Here is a 23,522-nt window from a genome sequence, read left to right as displayed (position 1 = left end):
AGATTCTGTGTCTCCTTCTTTCTCTGCCCCTCCCCTGCTCATGCTGTCTCTCTCACTCTCTTTCAAAAAATAAACATTTGATAAAAAGATTTTTAAAAAGTTGAACCACGTAATGTCTAAAACTCATTTCTGACTGAGTTTCTAATTTAAAAACTCAATGAAAAATTTCAGCATTTTTTTGGATGCAACTTAATAACAGATCCTAAAATGTAAATAACAAAATAAAGGCTTAAATGTCCCAGACAATTCTAAGGAGGAAGGAGAAAGCTGTTGGAAGGGGGTGATATCAAGGCTCATTATATCCAAAGGAACAATAGGAAAGATTTGGGAGCCCAGATACAATCCGTACATACATAGCAACTTGGCATCTGAAGAAAGTAGCTCTGAACATGAGTAGAAGAGGACAGAATGTTCAACAAATAGTGATGAAAAAGCTGTCTAAAAGTAATTAGGAAATTATCTCACACTAACCAAGAGTTATTCCAGAGGAACTGAAACCCTATGTAAAAAAATTAAAATTTGAACCGTTAGAATGAAATGCAGACTATATTCATGATATGAATCAGAAAGAAATTCTTCAGAAATTAAAAATAAATAAATCAATATATCTGGTTATAATAAACTACAGTTAAGATAATCTTAGAGAGTCTTCCATCCAAGTACTAACCAGGTCCAACCTTGCTTAGCTTCCGAGATCGAACAAGATCAGGCGTGTTCCGGGTGGTATGGCCGTAGACTTACCTGATTCCTTAATATGTGGGCAGAGAAAGACAAGGCGGACAGAGAATCTGAAAATTAGGTATATGTTTAATAGTTATAGGATTTCTTTAATTGTGATGCATAAACAGTTTTAGACTTCTAAAATCAGAATCATTTTGACTTAAAACTACAAATACCTGATTAGAGACTGTGTAAGGTACTGCATTTAAAAATATTCTTCTTTAAAAATAAAAAATTCCATTAATAGTGATGCAATGAATGATTGTTTTAAAATAAATTCAAATTTGGGGCTCCTGGGTGACTCAGTTGGTTAAGTGTCGGAATTCAGCTTAAGACATGATCTCAGTTTGTGGGTTTGAGCTCAGCGTCAGGCTCTGTGCTGACAGCTCAGAGCCTGGAGCCTGCTTCAAGTTCTGTGTCTCCCTCTCTCTCTGCCCCTCCCCTGCTCACACTCTGTTTATCTCTCTCATCCTCTCTCGAAAATAAAATATTAAAAAAATTAAAATAAGATAAAATAAATTCAAATTTCAAGTTAATATATTTTTTGTAAGATCTTATAAAATAAATGTGGTTGTAGAACAATTAAAAATTAATTTCATGAACCAAGAAATAACATGAAATGCAGGAATAAAGGTATACAAAGAATACAAGCAAAACGCTATAAGTAACTGGAAGGGATAGGGGAGGGCCACATATTTTTTAGGGGTTCTAGAAAAAGCTTTGAAAGTTTGGTGACTTTTTAAAAATGTTTATTTATTAATTTTGAGACAGAGAAAAAGAGAGAGAAAATGTGCAGGGTTGGCGGGAGGGGCACAGAGAGACTGGGAGAGAGGATCCCAAGCAGGCTCTGTACTGTCAGCATGAAGCCTGATGTGGGGCTCAATCTCACAAACCGTGAGGTCATGACCTGAGCCTAAGTCAAAAGTCAAATGCTCACTCAACCAACTAAGCCACCCAGACACCCCTAAAACTCTTCTAAAAACCCAGTGACTACACAATAAGGTTGAAACCTTCTGTGACCTTAAATGTCTTTTAAAATCTGACCCTACCCTGGCGGACTTCACACACAAGGGGTGCAGACATACTTCAAGTTCATAGCCACAGACATTCTATGAGCCCCCTGCCCTGCTCAGGCCACTGGATTACTCCACCTAGTCATTCCTGTGCAGCCACCTAATGAGCTCCGCCTTCTCCATTAGAACTCATTCACACGCCTCCACCGTTCTGGGACCTCCTGTAGTTTCTCGTCATCTTCCCTTGCAAAAGGCAGGTACAGCTCTGTGTTGCAATTGTGTGTTTATCTTTTTGGGCCCTTATTAGATGTGCTCCTCAAAGCAGGTTTCATGCTCTTGGTTCCCTGTATCCTGGGCACTTACAAAATGCCTGCCCAGAACAAGCCCTCCGTACATTCCATATTCAAGTGAATCAATGTTTGATACAAGATACACGGAAAAAACAGCTTTCCTATAAATAAATCACAACCAATTAGAAAATCTCATGTAAAACCCAAAAGTCGTCCATTCAAAACAACAGCAAAAATGTTAAAGTACGTAAGAGTAAACTTAACAAAATATTAGACATACATACAAGAAAGCATGAAGTGCTGACTTTAACAAGCTTCTGGATAAGAATATTTAATAAATGGAGGTGAAGAACTGACTATACATGTGGAAACAAAGATACCAAACTTCTATCCTAAAATAAGGATTAATCACAGGTTGATTAAAGCTCTAATTGTTTATAGAAATACATGAAAATAATAGAAAAAAAAGAAATAGCAGTTTTATGTTATAGCACGGAGTGACTTCTTAAATAAGACACAAAAGGTACAAGCCAAAAAAGAAAATGGATAAATTTGATTTCATTAGAAATTAAATATCAGTAAGACACAGGAGACCATAGCAAATGTAAAGGTAAACCATAACACGTGAGAAGATAGTTGTATAATTTATAACCACAAAGGAGTAGTATTTGAAATACAGATGGAACTCCTATGAATCATTAAGAAAATATATCACATAGGGGCGCCTGGGTTGCTCAGTCAGTTGAGCGTCCAACTTTGGCTCAAGTCAGGATCTCGTGGTTCGTGAGTTCGAACCCCACATCCAGCTCTCTGCTGTCAGTGCAGAACCTGCTTTGGATCCCCTGTCTCCCTCGCTCTCTACCCCCTACCCCGCAACACACACACTCATGCTCTCTCAAAAATGAATAAACACTTAGAAAAAAGAAAATGTGTCACATAGAAAAATGCACAGTGAAACTGAAGGGATGATTCACAAACCAGGAAAATCAAATGATCAAAAGACATATGAAAACATGTTCAAACTGCAGAGAAATATAACTTTAGAACACCCATTAACCCAAGGGAGGGAAAGTCTCACCTAAAAATATCAGGTGTTGGAGAGGAAGCAGAGCAAAGGGAACTCAAATTCAGCGGAGGGTGCATGTGGCTACACCATCTGGAAACAATTAGGCAAGATCTAGCAGGTATGTGCCAACCCGTTCCCAGCAAAAATCTTTAAGCAGAGGCAAGATCTCGTAAGTACGTGCCATCCCATTCCCAGCAAGTACCTCTAAGCACGTAACTTGAATCAACCAACCAAACGACCAAGAAATCTCTTGCACATTTGTACCGGGAAATGCAAATTGTGGAGTATTTCTACAAAGCACTGGTATACAGAAGTAAAATGTACCAACTGGAAGTCCACCAAAATGCTTCCATCTCAAAAACACAATCTTGAGCAAAAGCAATCCTGCATGTTTCAGGAAGTCGCAAAGTGCAGGATTCTAATTATATGAAGTTGAAACTAAGCAAAACAGTAAATGCGAAGCAAGAGTATGCATTATGTAAATAAATATAAATAGGTAATAAGTGCAGAGAAATTATGCACGGAATTACAAGGGTAAGTGAACTTTTGAAATTAGTGTATTGGGAGATACAAAAGCTTCACTTTATCCAGTTTATTTCTTTTTTGAAAATCTGAAGAAAATATAGCAGCATGTGCTTTTTAAAGAAAGTTTCATGTTCTCTGTGTGCTTGAAGTAGTTTATAATTTAAAGAAATATAGCAGTATCAATTGATGCTGAGGATGTAATAAAAGAAGTTCTCCTAGTTCATTGGTTCTGGGCGAATGAGTTGAAACAATTACTTATTGGCAATCGGAAGACATCTGGTAAACAGAAGATGTACATGTTAAAAATCAGCAACTCTTCTGCCCAAATACCCTAGGGAAACTTGGATACATGAGATCAGGGAGAATTACATGGACTTGTTGGCTAAAGCGTGGTTTATCACATCCAAACCAGAAAAACCTCATGAATGTCCATTAACAGAGGAAGAGGAGCTTACTGACTTAATAGACAATACAAGCATTGAAATGAACAAACTAGATCTACATAGTAACATGGTTAAATACTAAATACAATGGCTGATGGTGTTCATGTCGAGAGGTTCAAATATGTCTTCAACTCTCAACATTTTTCTATCTTAGAGAACTTAAAGCAGAAAGAAAAGTACTATCATAACGTTGGTAAAATATGGGTAGTTCATATACGGTTGTTTGTAATATGATTCCTCTACGTAATTTCCAATGTGCTTGAAATATTACATAACCAAAAAAAAAAACCCACAATGAAACAATGGTAAGTATTATGGATAGCTCTGAATTACAAGTTTAAGTTTAATTATTACTCTAGGTAATGAGGAACCATGGGAAAATTTCAGAAGGGGAATTACAGGTTTCAAATTGAAATTCAGAAAATCAGTCTGGTGGGAGTACAGAGAAAATCGAGGAGGCAGTAAGAAAAACGATTGGAAAGTCGTACCAACACTTCAGCTTAAAATTATAGATGCAGGATGCCACCCAGAACGAGACCACAGATGATACAGACATTCCCAGGCAGCACCAGTTAAGACATGGCATTTGGTGGCCGTCTGTAGTGAATCAGAAATGGGGAGGAGCCAGAATGGGGTCTCTGAGATCTGATATTGAACTATTTTCAAATAAGCAGCAGTTCTAAAAACATCTACTTGCATGGGTTTGTATGTGGCAAAGCAGCTGGTTAGAAAAGAAAAAAATAGTATGTTCTACTTGGACTCATTGGCTTGGGGTGCAGTACGGGTATCAAGCAGGAAATGCAAAAATTGGGGCATGCAAATCTGGAGACTGGAAGTGAGATTAAAGTTTAAAATATCTACTTTAGAGAACTCTTGTGAAAGGTTGGGATAAAACTACAGGGCTCGGGACTAACTTCGGGTTCTAAGGGACAGAGGATAGCTTTGAACAACAGACCACTGAGAATCCTCCCAATGGTGAGCACCGGGAGGTTACTGAGCAGAGGGGAAGCCAGGGAAACACTGAGAGGGAAAGATGGAGGGAGCCACCAGCATGGGGTCCCCTTGCCTTCCAAGCAGACAGGACAGCAGGCATCGGTACAAGGATGTGCAGTAGGACTGGCAATTGCTAAAATATATAAATAATGAAAGGTCTAGAAGGTAGAGCTTCCTTCCCATCTGTCCTTCTGGTGGCTGACACAAATTGAAGTTACATTTTAAAAAGTTTTTGAAAGACAGAGGAGAGCTAGTCAGCAAAGGCCAGGGGGGCCCAGCACTGGAGGGGAGAAGCATGGCAACCAGAGGGCAGGTGTGGCCGGGACGGGATCACCCTAGCAACCTCCGCACTGGATCCCCTGCCTTCACTGACACGGGTCCCTGGGCGTCATTGTGCAGGCGAGGCTTCGGATTCTGTGTCACCTTCTCTCTCTGTCCCTTCCCCGCTCTCTCTCTCTCTCAAAAATAAATCAACATTAAAAAATAAAAGAATAAGTCAGTCAGAAGAAGACAGGTATCATGTTTTCACTCATATGTGGAACTTAAGAAACATAACAGGAGATCACGAGGGAAGGAAGGGGAGAAAATAGTTTCAAACAGAGAGGGAGGCAAATCCATAAGAGACTCTTAAATACAGAGAACAACCTGAGGGTTGACAGGGGACGGGGGCGGGGAAAATGGGTGATGGGCACTGAAGACGCACTTGCTGGGATGAGCACCAGGTGTTGCATGTAAGCAATGACTCACGGGAATCTACCCACAAAGCCAAGGGCACACTGTATACACTGTATGTTAGCCAACTTGATGATAAATTATATTTTAAAAAATGACCTTCCACCAAATCCTATTGTCCAGTTTAAAAAAAAAAAAAAAGAAATTAAAAAGAAATGGCAATGCTAAAAGGTAAAAGAGTGCGGGGTCTGACATTTCCCAGGCAGGTGGCATATTTCATCTTATTTAGGCTTTACAATAACCCTACAGGCTGGCCTTTTGGCAGTTGTCAATTTACAGACAAAGGGACAGGACTGGAAAGTCCAACATTCAACCAAAAGTCATTCTCTCCACCATACTATGCTCGTGCTCAGAGTCTGGAACCTTTGAGGTGAGTCTTCGATCATGTTAATCATCTGAAATACTAAAAAAGGTCTATGGAGAGTTGTTTCAGAGACAAAAATAATGTAATTGTTGGTAGAAACAGGGATCCATCAATTCCCTGTAGGTCATAAAATCACGTCATAAAACTCAACATCAACGAGATGGAAGAAAACCCATTTTAGAATTATACTTTTGCATACAGGACTACTTCTATAATGGTTTCACATGTTAAAAAATAAAGGCAAGTGAGAAAATTTCTTAATTCTTAAAAGCATTTAAGGCGATGCATATATCTTAGGGTTTCAGGGCTGACAGATGGCACACATCACAAGGAAAGTGATAACGAGATCTGAGGGACCATTCATGCATCACCTCTGAGGTTAGGAATTGAGACACTCAGCAGAAACTAAGCACTGGAACAGAGATACGAAATGGCTCCAAATATATAGGGGGAATAGGGCTTAATAATTATTATAGGTTATTAAGAAAAAGAATACTATGTCCTAGCCAAGGGTGCCATATGAGAGGAATACGCTGTCTCAAAATGCATGCAGTGGTTAGAACAGGCACTAGACATCTATGGAAAAGAACTGAGCCTTCAGACTCAGGGTGTGGTATCCCACATCCCTTAAAATCACAGCCTTCCTATAAAAAATGAAGACAATATCCGACCTGCACCCCAAGTAGTGGACTCTGAATTGAGAGTTACGTGTAAAAGCAGGTTTTAAACTGTAAAATATTACAAAAACGCAAGTCATTGGCATGACTGCTCATAGAAAATGGAGAACAGTTACTACCGGCTCTAATTCTGTACTATTTGAAATGACACAATCAATATTAAAAATAAATACATACTCGGGCACCCACATGGCTCAGTCGGTTAAGTGCCCGACTCTTAATTTTGGCCCAGGTCATGATCTCACAGTTCGTGGGTTTGAGCCCCACAGTGGGCTCTGTGCTGACGGTGCAGAGCCTGCTTGGGATTCTCTCTCTCCCTCTCTCTGCTTCTCTTGCTTGCACTCTTTCTCTCTCTCTCAAAATAAATAAACTTAAAAAAATATACACATAAAAATAGTCAAAATAGCACCTGAACTGAAACATCACAATATAAGAAAGACATTTAAAGACAGTGTTGCAGATTGCAGAGCTTTATATTTTTAAATTTAGGCAACCTTTACATCAACACTTATTTCTTCCAAAAAACTAATGCACTTTGGGTGGGTTTTTGTTGTTGTTGTTATATGGATTTTTGCTTAAGAGGAAACTAAATTTTGATGCTCTCTCCAAGAATTTTCAGAAAATATTTTCCAGTGAAGTTAAAAAAATGTAGTTTGTAAAAATGAAGCACTGAATAACATATTTTAGGTAGAATAGAAGACATTTTCTGGGTGATTTATTTCCAATTATAGCCTTCGTATTGCAATTCAATTGGTTGCTAAGGCTAATTACAAAGGGGAAAATTACAAAGTGCCCAGGAAGGCAGTAACAGCATTCCTCAACACGACAATCATTACCATGGTAGCACAGCTCGGAATTTGAACTTATTTGACCATTGAGCAAAGATTTATTGTCTGCCCTCTTTCTTGCCAGGCTGGACTGGCCTGGCATATGGTTTTATTTATCATTGTACCCTCTGTGTGTGGCTTATACCGATTTTTCTCTTGGTTCCTTTTACCACTTCATCCTTGATAAATTTCATATGACTATTTCCTTAGTTATAATACATCTTATATATAAAGATATCCTTGGTATTTTTAATTGAAAAAAAAATGTACCAAATATGTTACAGGTTCAAACTGTACAGCAAAAACAATTATTTCTTTCCCCAGTGATTCTGAATCCTAGACGACTCTTGGATCTCCAACTGCTTCAGGTGAGGTTAACTCCCCCTCTTTTATTTAGTCATTTTACTGCTCCCCCTTCACGTTCTATTCAGGTATTGGAATTAGCCTATCAGCAGAGAGCATAGTATCTGAAACTTCTTCTTAGAAGCTTCGTTTGGAATTTATTTACTTTGTATTCTGGACCATTTTATTATCGTTTCAAAGGAGCTGCAAGTTGGTATCACCTTGAGCATCAAAATGGTTCATGACATTTTTCAGATGGGAATGTAGCCAGGTGATCTTTTTTCTGGAGACACAGAATGAAATTTCACTGAAATACTGCTGAATGTTATCTTCTTCTCAGTAATGACCTTTTTTAAAATTTGGACAAAGTGGCTTATTTAGAGCTCAAAATCAAAGGCAGAGAAGTGTTTGCACTGCTGTTTGTTTCTAGAGTCCATGGGGTGTTGAAGCCACTTGGCTCCCAGTTATGAAGGTGTCCTGTGGGCAAATGTAGCTCATATAACTCTCATTGCACACAGAACACTAGATTGCAACTGCAAAATGATCAACATTTATATTCTTCACGATTCAAGGAGAGAGTCATTTGACGTAGTCAAATCAACAAAATTGAAAGGCAACCTGTGGAATTGGGGGAAATATCTGCAAAACAGATCCGACAAGGGGTTAATATCCAAAATATATAAAGAATGTATACAAATCAATAGCAAAACAAACCTAACAACACAATTAAAAAACTGGGCAGAGAATGTAGACAGTTTTCCAAAGAAGACATACAAATGACCAACAGGTACATAAAAAGGTCCTCCATATCACTAACCAGGGAAATGCAACGAGCTATGCCCTCACACTTCACACTTGTTAAACGGCTGTCCTCAATGAGACTAGATAGCAGGTATTGGCCTGCATGTGTTTGTATAGTTGTTGGGTTTTTTTTTTAAATAGTATTTTACAAAGATTTTGCAAGTATTTTACAAGATATGCATGCACTGTATTTGACTTAACCATCCACCCAACGATGGACATCTAGTTTGTTTTCAGTTTGGGGGTATTTCAAATAAAGCTGCTATGAACATTTGTGTATAGGTTTTTGTGGGAACAGAAAGTTTTCATTTCTCTGTGACAAATATCTAAGACTGTAATTGATGGGCTATATGGCAGGTGTAGAAGTGGTTTGTTTATGGAACTGCCAATTTGACCTCTTGTTCTCTCTACCACTCCCCCACTTGTACTCTGCCCCCCCCTTCAAAAAATAAACAAACATTTTTTAAAAAGGGGCAGGAGGTGCCTGAGTGGCTCAGTCAGTTAAGCAACGGAGTTCAGCTCAGGTCATGATCTCATGGTTGGTGAGTTCAAGCCCTATGTCGGGCTCTGTGCTGACAGCTCAGAGCCTGGAGCCTATTTCAGATTGTGTCTCCTTCTCTTTCTGCCCCTCCCTTGCTTGCTCTCTGTCTCTCTCTCAAAAATAAACAGACAAACAAACATTACAAAAAAAGAAAAAGAAGAAAGAAACTGCCAAATCATTTTCAAAAGTATCTGAATGGTCACTTCACATTCCCAACAGCAATGTATGAGCGATCCAGTTTTTGCCTTCTTGCCGGCATGTAGGGTAGTCCCTGCTTTTTATTTTCACCTTTCCAGTAGGTGTGTACTGATAGCTCATGGTGGCTTTAATCTGCATCCCCCTAATGGCTGAGAATACTGAACATCTGTGCATGGCTTTATTTACCATTTGCATAGCAACTTTTGTGAAGTGTCATCAGTTCATGTCTTTTGCCCATTTTCTAACTGAATTGTTGTTATTTTTAAATCTACCATAGAGTTTTAAGAGATTTTTATACTAGCTCTTTGTTAGAGCTATGTAGTCTGTAAATATTTTCTCCCAGACTATAGCACTTTTTTTCATCCTCTTCATAGGCTTTTACAGAGAGCAAACGCTTTTAATTTTGATAAGGTTAATTGATCAATTTTTCCTTTTACAGTCTATGCTTTTGACATCAAATCTAAGAACTCTGCCTAGACCCAGTTTCCAAAGTTTTCTTATACATCTATTGTGAGGTTTATGTTGAGATTCATTTACTTTGCCTTGGTTTATCCAACTGCTCCAGGAACATTTATTGAAAAGGTATAATCCTTCCTTCGCTGATTTGCTTTTGTACTTCCGTCAAAGATTCATTGGTTATATTTGTGTGGGTCGCTCTTTTAAAACACTCTCTTAATTATATAGCCTGAATGTATGCTTTCATCAAAGCTCCCACACTTGTCCATGGGTGAAAAGAATAATTTGGTAATGGTGCGCTAAATGCCCAATGGTGCGCGAGGAGTGACTATAGTATAAAATGAATGCTGGTATCTCCATATTAGTAAGGAAAGCCATTTACTACTCATTACTTTAAAAATTAATTATTTTAGTGTATTCTAAAATTTAATTGGGTCACTTCCAATAATGACATTTTATCCGTCAGAGGTATTAGTTGCTATTAGTTGTAACAGAAGTCGACACTGGCTGATTCAGTTAGAAGGAAATTTATTAAATTTTTCATTACTTCAAATTAGGAAGAGAGGACTGGAGAACCAGGTTCGAGCCAGAAAAACCATAAATGATCTCTTAAATCATTAAGTTTCTTGATGAGGACATTGCCTTTTGACAGTAGGTACAACAGTTTACAACGCTTATACTTTTGCATCAATAAATCAGTCCAGTAGAAACAATTACTCTGTTGTCCCCTGTGAAGATCCCTATCCTGGGGTGCCTTTTTTAATCGCTAACTCAAATCGCTAACTGGTCATGTAACTGGTAACACCTAGCTCGTTTCTCATGTCCTGGCAGCAGAAGATAAGAGGAAAGAATATGTTTGGCCTTTCATCTTGTAATGATGTGAGGTTTATTTACTATCTTCTATATATACAATATTGATGATATCTATAATATTGATGATATCTATAATATTGATGATATCTAATATTGATGATGGGGTGCTCTCCATATATATTGAAAAAGACTGAAATGCAGGGTGTAAAACCAAATGATGACTACCTGATTCATACTGTTAATTTGTTTAACTACTTATGAAGGCAGAGTGAACCTAATTATCCTAGTTCAGTAGGGTTCTGTGGTCATATATAGTGATAAACAACTTGTTGTGAATTCTCTTCTGGTGAAAAGTATGTTGCTCACTATAGAGTCACGTGAGTAGACTGATAACAAATCAAACAAACACAAATGAACAAACGACTCTATTGTCCAGAGATCCATTAAACAAGAAATCTCTGGAAGCAGAACCTGTCATTGTTATTTACACACACACACACCCTAAAACTCAAAAACCATTCCCTGTGATTGTAACGTGTGTCCAGTGTTAAGAACCATGGCTAAAAGAGGCAGAACAATTGACCTTGTCCATGAAGTCGAATGCTAGAGCAGGCTTTTAACTGCTTTGTGCCTCATTTGCCCCCATTTTTATCCAGAGGCAGGTTACACATCAACACTACTTGCAACACTTGTGTTTAGTTCTATCACTCAAATGCTTAGTTGTTGGGTTTTTTTTTTTCCAATTTCACTATCACAAACCCTAGTTTCCCTACAGAGACAGATAACCCATCTAAAACTATCTAAAGACAAAATTACCCCAAGAAGAGGGTCTCGCTGTTAAGGAAGAGCTACTGCCAACTCTCTTGGCTCTCGGCACAGCTCTGGAGGCCCGCAAAGCCCGTTTCCCCATGCAGAAATCACTACCAAATTCAACCAGCTGAGAATTTTCCACTTCTATTAGTGGTGTCCTGGGTAACTCAGGCCAGCCTACAGGCTGACAATTAAAAAAGCTGGGCAAATACAGAAGTTATCTATTTGAAGGCACTGAAGCCCACCAAAGACAAAACTGAGAAAGTATTTCTATAGGAAATTCCAAAAATAGGATCAAATGAAAATTGTATCCCTGAAAAAGTAATTGAATACAATGAATAAATTAAACAGCTTATTCATTGGGGTGCCTAGGTGGCTCAGTTGGTTAAACGTCCAACTTCGGCTCAGGTCATGATCTCACGGTTTGTAGGTTCGAGCCCCACGTCAGGTTCTGTGCTGACTGCCAGCTCAGAGCCTGGAGCCTGTTTCAGATTCTGTGTCTCCCTCTCTCTCTGATCCTCTCCTGCTCACACTGTCTCTCTTTCTCCCAGAAATAAATAAAGCATTAAAAAAATTATAAACAGCTTATTCATAGCTGAGTAGAAAATTAGTGGACTAGAAGATACGTAAGAAGAAAATATCCTAAAGCTTAGAGTGACAAAAAAGTGAAATAGAAAAAAGCACAGAAGTACAGAAAATATGGTATAAATGATCCAGCAGATGAATTAGGGAGAAAAGAATGGACAGAATTGATAGTACAGAAGGGAAAATAGCAAATAATTTTTCAGAACAGAAGAAATATATCAAGCCATAAAATCCAGCTCTATAAACCCAAGAATAATAAACAGAATTAAAGCTACATTTATACGTAACAGAGCAACATTTGTGAAAACCAGAAAACAAGGGTACTAAATGCAGGCAGAGGGGGACATTCTAATTATTTTCAAAAGGTGACAGTAAGACAGCTAACTTTTCAAAGCAAACAGTGAGAGGTAGAAGACTTATTTCTTCTCGGTGCTAGAAAAAAGATACTTCCATGTCAGTGACTCTCAATCATGGCTAGCCACTAGAAGTAAAACATGCCTTTCTAGGATACTAAACTTCACCTCTCATTGCTCTCCTTTACCAAATACTTCTTTACCACAATGCATTCCATACATTCAAGATTCAGTGATGTTGCTAAGTTGAGAATGAACATTAACCCTTCCTATAAAATACATCAGTGACTTCTTGGGTTCTTAGAACATTGTAAGCCCTTTATTCTGGGCCTTTACTCAATGCTCCTCCCCCCCCCCAACACATGTTATTATTTAGGTATGCAATTTCTTCTACATGGAACTCACAAAGCCTTCTCTATTCATGATTTCTCACCATGGTGTTACTTTCTCTATAAACCACACAGCACATACTGCCTACGGGTACTCAATAGGTATGTGTCACATATTGTCTCAATTTTCTCTCCCCATCCATCCATTTATACTCTGTCTCCTCAAATAGGAAACTAAACAACAAAGAACAAAAGAAGCCTCTTAGATACCAAGAATGAGGTGTTACATTGCAGTTAACCACTTTGCAGAGGCATAAACCCAGACCTATAAAGAACATAAAACTGACTCTAAGCAACAGGGGTTTTTTCTTTTATTCTTCCTTTTTTAAAAAATGTTTTTTTTCCTTTTGAGTGAGAGAGACAGACAGAACGTGCACAGGGGAGGGACACAGAGAGAGACAGACACAGAATCTGAAGTAGGCTCCAGGCTCTCAGCTATCAACACAGAGCCCGACACAGGGCTGGAACCCAGGAACTGTGAGATTATGACCTGAGCAGAAGTCAGATGCTTAACCAACTGAGCCACCCAGGCGCTCCTATATGTGTTTTTTCCTTAATAAAGTCTGAAGCATTGAATCTCCAATAAGAAAAACCAATAGAGTATCATCAGAAGTTACTGAGTTTTAAATCAAGTACAATTTGAACAGCCATGGCATTGCAATTACTTAGATTAGAACACACAAAGTAGAAGAAGGATGTCTTTTGTGAGTAACCATATTGCTGGCAGAAGTGTCAGCCGGACACAAGACAGCTCACAGAAAGAATGATCCAGAGCCTTTAGAAATTTTTAAGTTATGGGGCACCTCGGTGGCTCAGTTGGTTGAGCGTCTTACTTGATTTTGGCTCAGGTCATGATTCCAGGGTCCTGGGATCAAGCCCCGCACTGGTCTCTGTACTGAGCATGGAGCCTGCTTAAGATTTTCTGTCTCTCTCTCTCTTTCTGCCTCTCCCCCACTCACTTGTACATGCACTCTCTCTAAAATAAAATAATAATCAAATAAAGTAAAATAAAATACAGAAAAATTAAGTTATGTCCACCACACTGAGAAGTAAATTTCTGTCCCTCAAAGAAATCTTCACTCTATCATGTTTGTATTCATATTATAAAGCCTTACAGAATGCCAGCAACTAGCATTATATGACTGATTTATTGGATAACTAACTTTATATTTTGGAAGTGACAATTTGTAAGTCTCCACGCTAATCATGGTGTTTTTTGTTACTTTACAGGAGTCTAATACATCTCACATTTCCCTTATTTACCCCCAAATCCTCACTGTAAGGCAATGATTATCAACCCTAGCACCAGATCAAAAAACCTCTGGAGAACTTCAAAAGCATATCCATGCTCAAACCCCAGCCATACCAAATCAATAAGGAAAAGCCCAGGCTGTGTAGGTAACTCCAACATGCAGTTGATTTTTTCTTTTAAGTCGAGGTCTAAGTAGCATAGATAATTGTGGAAAGTATCAGAAAGTGACAGTAAGTGTGCTAAGTAAGTCATCAGAGTTTTAAATAGCTGTCATTTTAAATGTATAGAAGAACACATTTCATACTTACACACAAATGGGGCAGCTCCCAGTTAAATTCAGCATGATGAAAAACAAAAAACAAAAAACAAACCTCAGCATCATGATCCAGCATAGATGCACTTTTGTTTAGAAGACTTGCAGAGCTAATACTTAAAGATTTCAAAGTGTAATGAAGTGTATAAAAGCCATCAGGAAAATGATGACAGGGGTGTTTTCTACAGTACCGCCTCAGGGTCCGTAAAACATCCAGGGAGATACCTTCCTACTTCCTAGTAAGTTACAGGAAAAGGCACAGTCTCCAAAGCAAGTTCAAATACGCAAAAATTATGTTTTCATTCTTTTTCTTGAATAGCATGTCAGAAATTTTGCTACGGTTATGTAAACAGAGATAAAGAAGTTTCCCTAACTGGTTGCTAGCCTTTGAAAGCTATAGTGTTTTAAAAATATGCTAGATTTCAATTTTAGACTAGTATCAAAATTTTTCCAAACAAAGAGTAATGTGATCATGTAATAACTTAGGTAATAAAAACTTAGCTTGTATGCTATTAAGACATTTTATGAACATTTTCTTCTGTCATCCTTCCTGACTACAGTATTTGTATATAATTCAGCCTGTACGGGTACTAACATGTCATCTGGAAATACTGTACATACATATTATACTTAATATATAATACATATGTATTTATGGATACACACATATGTATACATACACATGAACATACATAGATAAGTACATATTTTAAAAGTTAGTGAATGGTCAGAGAAAACCAATTTCATATTTACAAAGAAAAAATCATGAGGATAAAAATAACTGTACACATTTATACATGTATAAAACTTCTATAAAACTCTATATAGGGATGCCTGGTCCTTTAAGTGTCCAACTTTGGCTCAGATCATGATCTCATAGTTCGTGAGTTTGAGCCCCACATCAGCCTCTCTGCTGTCAGCACGGAGCCTGCTTTGCTTCAAATCCTCTGTCCCGTCTCTCTCTGCCTCTCTCCTGCTCTTTCTCTTTCTCTTCCTCTCTCTCTCTCTCTCTCTCTCTCTCCCCCCTCAAAATAAATAAACTTTAAAAATGTATCAAAAATCTACACATAAATAACAAAGTGGCATATAGACTATTTTTAAAATAAGAGAACAGGAAATAAAGAAAGGAACATCATTTATTTATATCTATTTGAAATCCTTTTCTTTAAAAGTACACAAGAAACAATGAGGCCTGCCAGGCACAGGTCATGGCAGTCACGGAGGGATTCAGTCCTGCCCGATGTGCAGGTATTGGGGTAACACTGTCACACTCTTCACTGCATGACTACGTCACTACATACCATCTTTTGATTAGCCAGGTCTCAGGAAAAATGTACGATTTTTAAAAACTATGTTTTTTTTTTAAATGAACTCACTTTTCATTGTTAGTTTAAACAAAATCTTTTATATAAATTATTTTTAAAAATTTAAGTTTATTTATTTTGAGAGAGAGAGAGAGAGAGAATACACAAGCGGGGAGGAACAGAGAGAGAGGGGAGAGAGAATCCTAAGCTGGCTCCGTACTGACAGTGCAGGGCCCAATGAAGGGGCTTGAACTCATGAGCCGTGAGATCACGACCTGAGCAGAAATCAAGAGTCAGTTGCTTAACTAACTGAGCCACCCAGGCACCCCTATAAACCTGTTTTAATAAAAAGATCATCTTCCATAACTAAAGGTAATGCTAAGATAAAGAGACTTAAATGTGTTTTAAATATTTTAAATTCTACATAGACACGACCAGCTGCATTCTGGATCTGTTCTCCACTCCTACAAGAAGTTATCTGGTGTTTAGATGGTGTGACGAAAATGAAACCATNCCCCAAGAAAAAAATAAAAAAAATATAAAAAAAAAAAAAAAGAAACCATGTCCATTTAAAGTGGTCCAGAAAAATACCTGCACATTATGGCCTTATTGCGGTATAAGTTTTGCCAGTCTTATTGAGATATAATTGATATATGACACTGTAGAAGTTGAAAGTGTACAATTTAATGATCTGATATATGTATACATTGTGAAATAATTACCACACTAAGTTTACTGAACATCCATCACCTCATCTAGGTACTTTTTATTTTTTACTTGTGATGGGAACTTTTTAGATCTACTCTCCTAACAACTTTAAAACATACAACAGAGTACTGTTGGTTACAGTCACCATACTGTACATCACATCTCCAGAACGTATTTATCTTACAACCGGAAGTTTGTATCTTTGACCACCTTCAGCCACTCCCACCACCTCCCAGCTGCCACCAGCACGTTCATCTGCAATGGAAGTAACTTAAAGTGGAGTCAAGTGAATGATAACGTTAGCTTTACACTATGGAGCCAACTGAAGAAAGAACAGTTACTTTGAAGTATGTGCATAGCTGGGCTGCTACCTGTCTATGTATATTGCGAAGTGGAAGCTATGGCATTGCATATGTAGCACTGAACCTGAAATTATAATACCTAGATTCGAGTATATACATTCACACACAAACCCGATCTGTCTCTCTGTAGCTCTGGCTGGTTCACTTTACATTTTTGGGATTCGCAATTATGTACAAAAGGTAAAATTTAAATAAGGGTAGGGGCATCTGGGTGGCTTAGTCGGTTGAGCGTCCGACTTTCGCTTAGGTCATGATCTCGCGGTTCGTGGGTTCGAGCCCCGCGTCGGGCTCTGTGCTGACTGCCAGCTCAGAGCCTGGAGCCTGTTTCAGTCTGTGACTCCCTCTCTCTCTGACCCTCCCCTGCTCACGCTGTCTCTCTCTCTCTCTCTCTCCTAGAAATAAATAAAAAAAAAAATTTAAATAACGGTAAAATTAAATATACTTTCAAAAGCATGCTGGGAAAAATTATATAAGACAATATATGTGAAAATTCTTTAGAAGCTGTAAAATGAATGGTACCCACTACTGCAAAATGATTACATTACTAAGCTTCAAATTAAACCTCAAAGTATCTGATCTCTCGGTCATTTTACTGTGAAGCCAAAATATTAGCCAAGTTTTTAATAATGATTTTAGTACCATAACAGGAGAAATACTTTACACGTGGTCAAATATTACAACCACCACTTATTTCAAACACCATGAAAACATTTCTTTATTAAATGAGTTTGAGTTTTTTACTAACAACAAAGTATCATTCCTTGTTCCATTCACTTTGGCCGACAGGTACGATACTCTCACTGAGGCACACTGTTGCAATATAAAAAGGAAGTGATCAAAGGATAATACTGCTCTGTAGCTTAAAATAACAGTAATGAAGACTTATGCAGAAAGTTAATGACAATGTTCTTTACCCACGTTCTTGAACTCTGAACAACGCTACCAGAGCTTGAAGAAAAAAGAAAATACCATTACGAGAGTTAAGACAAACAATAAAACTGAGGTAATGTAATTATAGTATCCTCTCTTTTAATTAGTTTGTCCCATTTGATAGAAATTATTTCTTCCTTAAAACTAAAACTTCAAAATTTACAAATTTGGAGAAGATCAGTAGATGGTAGGAAAACAGGTAATTTTTATTTTGTTTGTACTGTTTGCTTTTGATCTGTGTACAGTTTCTAAAATGAACTGGGTGTCAACAGAAACAGAGCAAAGTCATGAATACCTAATAGTCCTACTCAATATTATTCACATGGGTTATTATGATCCAAATAGAACAGCACATTGCAACAAAAATACTTCAAACAACAAAAATGGATCACACCTATTTCAAATACATAGGCTTCAAATTAACCTATTTGTGTGTGTGTGTGTGTGTGTGTGTGTGTGTGTGTTATTTCAGACTGATCCTAGATATTGAGCATTGCTGAGCACTTTTGAAAGACATTTAAGGAAACGGGCAATGCAAATTCTTACAGATATTTGACCACTCTACTCACAATTTATTTCAGTTATTTGAAAGATTTCCCTAAGTACTGAGTATAATCTTTGTTATGTGAGGACATGCCATCTTTTAAGATTCACCTTGCCAGCAGTCATGTGTAAATATATCAAGATAGAAACTGAGATGTGAACATTTATATCTCACTCCTGATTTAACGGCTTGCCCCAGGTAGCACACGTACATAATCATTGAATATCAATATCTGGCAACACGTCTGGGTTTGGTTTTTACAGTTAGGCTGACTTTTATTTTCCTTGTTTTCGGTTTTAAGTTTTAAAGATTCAAAGAACATCAGGCATGCCCATGTGCACGCATACGGGTTGTTGTTTTTTTTTAAAGACAAGATTCTCACCAATTTCTAAAAATACCAGAAATGGCATACACAGATACAATTGCAAACAAATTAATATACAGGGATTCTACAGGAAGTATACAAGATGTTTTTCAACTCTAAAATCCTAAGAACCAGTAATTCTTGTAGAGATAGATAGATAAGTCGATAGAGGTAGAGATATAGATGCAGAACTTAAGTGGGACACAGACGTAGTGTTAAACATATACGTGATAGTCACCACGAAGGAAAACCTAAGATAAAAAGAGCTAAAATAATTAGAATTTTCATACATTCTAAATCCATATTTAATGAGAAAGAGATAAATGATAAATAACCATGGATATAATGGATCCTTTTCAGAAAGCAACGTTCAGGATACGCAATATTCTAGAATGAGTGAAGATTTAAGTATACCGAAAGCAACTTCCAGGTCTTAAAGCCATAGATTGGGAATTCATATCTCAAGTAATGATCCTGAGAGTTCTTTTGAACTTCTGAATGGTCAAAGCGATTCAGTTATTTATACATTTTATCTTAAATATATTTATTGCATCTTATTCTTGGAAAATTGGTAATGAATGTCATATAAGATAATATCACTCTTCATAAAATAGTTTCTAGATATTTGGGAAACCAGAGAAATTTTTAATTGCTCTAATCAACCAAAATAATGCAAATGCACCCATGAAAATTCCCACCTAGATTAATAAATGAACTTCTACAAAGGGGCAAATTCTCATAAACATGTCTCATGAAAAACGACTCTCTTCCATCATCAGAAGAAAGCTGTTTATGGAAGGACAAGAAAACCCAAAGATCTTATAGGAAGATCAAAAATCACCAAACCAGGGATGAAAGCGTCTCAAGGTCTGAATCAAGGTGGTAGAAAAAGTAAGATGTGGATGAATCCACCGTAAGCTCTTGAAACAAATAGAGACTATGCAAAAGAGAAAATCCTGAATAAATGTTCGGCTCATAAAGTTGGGACTCATCACATAGTCTTAATGTGTTGCTCGAATTTTCCCTGCTTCTCTTATATCCAGGTTGAGGTAAAGTGACTCTTACTGGCCTGAGGTACTATGAGTAGTAGTGATGTAGAAGGTATTTATTATGAATAACCCTGACTTAATACAACATGACTCTAGAACATTCACAGTCTCACACACACACACACAATCGCATAAACAGTAGATGCTCCATAATACTTGATCATTCGTTGAATGCGCCAATGCCAACCGTATTTCGAGACACTCCTTTGATACCCACACAAACCACCACCAACTCCTGACCTGACTTTGAGAAACAAACAAAAACCAATTTGTGTAAATACTATTTATTTGTGCCCAATGTGCCTGTGAAAATTCTCCCTGATGTATTTGAACAGAATTCCTTGAGAACAATGATGTGAGGGCTGAGTCTAGAATTAGTCAAACCGTGGCAGTCTGGAATTTGTACAGCGATGTTAATGAAAGGGATGCTGACCCCTCGATAATGCCGCATTTACTTTTGCTACAATATCGAGTCAAAACGTCAAGTATAAAGTTATTTTCATGGTTTCAGTGGTTGAGTTCTTAGTTTATCTGCAAACCAAGAATAGGTTGGATAGTTTATAATATATGCCTTGCTGACTAAATTTAATCTTTCAGCGGTCCAAAAGAAACAATAAAAGCTAAGAGGTAAACAATTTTGACCAACATTCTTTTGCTTTGTTTTATTGTTATTAGTGTTCTTAAGTAACCTTTTATTAAAAAATACTGATCACTATGGTACCTTGTGAATTATAATACCAATCATGCAGCATAGAAGACGGCAAAGGAAACTGAACTATTGTAAAGGCTTTGCAATCATGCAAAAGGAAAACAATATATTCAAAGAAACTATGAAATGTTATAATGAAAAATTAACATAGACTATAAAAACATGACTCTGAGTCATGTCGTTATTTGTTTAATTATTGAATACCTTTAAAAATTTAATGATTGAATAAACACATTTTTAAAGAATAAGAGTAAAATTTGGGACAATTAATCTATTTTTTTTCAAAATTATTTTCCTGAATGGAAGATAAGCTAACTAGTGACTCGAGGCAAATTCCAAAGCAAACATTCAAAAAACTGTTCAACACTTACTACTTCACTTCAATAACTGGGTGAGGCAGTACCCCCTACAGGGAGCACTAGATTCTCTAAGAAGACACAAGGCAAGGGCCCTTTTAACACTTTCATTCTGGAAGCGCCTGGATCAGGCTTTTCCCCCAGCCCAGAAGTCAAGTAGTGCTTTTCTGCCCTCATTCCGCACAATAGGGAACACTAACTAGTAAGGAGAAAAGAATACGATAGAACATTTCATCTCAAAATATGCTTTCATGTCATAATAATCTCTGATACCACTGGCCTCATGCCCAGGGGTCTTTTTTCCCTTTAAATTGTTATAAAAATTGGTTCTTGAAAGCACAAGTTCTGTACATCAAAAATCAAATATCTGTGCATATTTCATTAGAATTCTTTTTATTTTGATACTTGGTTCTGAAAATAAGCCATAAAAGAATCGTTACGTATCATGTGAATTCAAAGTATTATTGTCTTTGGAAAAGTCCATACTTCTGAGTCCATGATATTAGTAATATGTATTATTAGCTATGAAAATTAAATTTTAATGTTTAGGTAAGTTCTATTTCTATGATTTGGGATACTACTTGTCATGTTTATTTGCTTCAAGTTTTACTATCTTATGAGACAAACTTAACTTACTAAGTTTCACAGAACCATCTATGGGAAGTTTTGTCAGGTGAATTCACCCATCTGAATACTAGAATATTCTGAATAGAAAGTCTCTATAGTTTTTAATACTATTCTTCAAAATAGTGAAGGTTAATTTAGTTCAACGTTTCGATTTAATATTAAAACCAAAAGTGTTTCAACACCAAACTCTTAAGTTCACATTTCTCAAGCAGAAATGGAAGACAAAAGCAATTAACCTATATATAAATCTGCTTTTACTGTTTTCTCTGAAGGGTGTCTTTTACAAAGGCTTATCTCCAAGCAGCGAGTATGGAAAGGGATGCTCTGGGATTGCAAACACATCTGCACACACCTTTAAGAGGCATGGTGTTGTCAAAGGACATTTCAAAGGCTGTTAACGCCACGGGGTTACCCAGGAAGCAGGCAATGCTCTTTTCTGGGATCCTATATTTTAATTAGGTTGCATATTCCATTTTTTGTTGTAGGATTTCTGGAAAGCTGGGAAGGGGAGAGGAATCCTACAGACCCCGGGGGGGCCAACAGCTCAAAGAGCAGGGTCCTCAGGGTGATTTTTCTTAGCCTCATTCTCAAGCACACAGCGACTCTGTGAACGGATACACCTCTACCCGGGGCACCTGAATCATCCGTTAGCTTATAACGTCTGCGGTGTCAGACGCAACCGAGATTCCAAGAAGACGGAAGGAGCGAGAATGATGACCCGGCACCCCGCGGGGGAGCAAAGGGCTTCAAAGGTCAAGTCCCCAAAATGGTTCTGCCCCCAGGCTCTCGCTCGCCCGCCCGACGGCTGTGCGGCTGTGCGGGTGGCAGGTGCGAGCAGCGCGTCCCAGCGGCGAGAAGCCGGCAGCCGCCGGACAACTGCAGTTCTGCACGTGGGTTCCTCCACCTCGCGGGAAAAGGACGCGGCGCAATTAAACCTCCGCCCCAGAGCGGCCCCTGCAACCCGAGGGCGCGCCCGGCTGCGCGGGGGCGGCTCCGCGGTCCCCTGGCGAGGTACGCCCCGCGCCTGCGGACCGGCCGAAGTTCGGGCCCGGGTCCCTCGTCCCCTCGGGGCTCTGCACCTGCGCCCCGGAAGAAGGCAGCGCAGACACACAGGCCGCCCTTTCCCTTCCCCGTGCGCCCCGCACCTGCGTCCGACTCCGGAGAGAGACGACTCCTGGGTGCGTAGGGACGCTTCCTCTTTCGGGGCTTTTAGGTGTTCTGCCCTCTCTTCGTTCAATTTTTCTGATCTATACTTAGGGTTATTTTTCTTTCTTTCTTTCTAAGTGAGAAAATGAGTGAATTTCTCCCTCACTTCCCCTCTCCAAGTTGGAGGATTCATCCAGTCAGCAGGGGACGCGGGGAATGTTCTGGGTCCAGGCCGCTTGGCCCCAGGGTCCCGGAGCTTCGCAGAACTGTAACTTCGAGAACATCGAGGGCATCCGGGAAAGGGGCTGTTTCGCCCCCACGGCGGGTTCCCCTTCCCGCTCCGGGCCGGCGCGCCAAGGTCGTTCCGGGTGGCGCACCTCCGGGCGCGCGCTGCCCGCTGCCACACCGGNCCCCCCCCCCCCCCGCCCCCGCCCCCCAAGCCCAGGGGCCGGCCCTCCTCTCCCGGCGCCCGGGCTCCTCTCCCGGGTCCCTCTCACCTCCTCGTCTGGTCACTAGAGAACTTCCGAACCCCCGGGGGCTCTACACGGTTTCTCCCCCGAGTCGGGCAGAGCAGCTTTCACGAAACAACTNGTCGCCGACGGGGATGCGCGGCCCTGCTGGGGCGTCGGAGGAGAATTTCGGAACGGGCTCGGGGAGCGGGGACCGGGAAATGGTGACTCCAAACCCACACGCGGGCGCGTCCGTCCACCCCCCGCGCGGCCAGCGATTGCCCCCCGCAAGGCGCACTTCGGAGAGCGGACCACAGGGGCTGCGCGTGTGTAAACCCCCCTCCGAGGCTTGTGCATCTCCCGACCTGACCATCCCCTCCGTGTGCACGACTTCTCGGTGTGGTCCAAACCGGCACCGCGCACAGGAGGCTGGGGGCCGCGGCGCTCCCGCTGTGCGGAGCCCCCCCCCCC

This window comes from Crocuta crocuta, unplaced genomic scaffold (assembly GCF_008692635.1).
Source record: "Crocuta crocuta isolate KB4526 unplaced genomic scaffold, BGI_CrCroc_1.0 scaffold101, whole genome shotgun sequence".
In the NCBI taxonomy this organism is placed as follows: domain Eukaryota; kingdom Metazoa; phylum Chordata; class Mammalia; order Carnivora; family Hyaenidae; genus Crocuta; species Crocuta crocuta.
Note: the sequence above shows the minus strand (reverse complement) of the source record.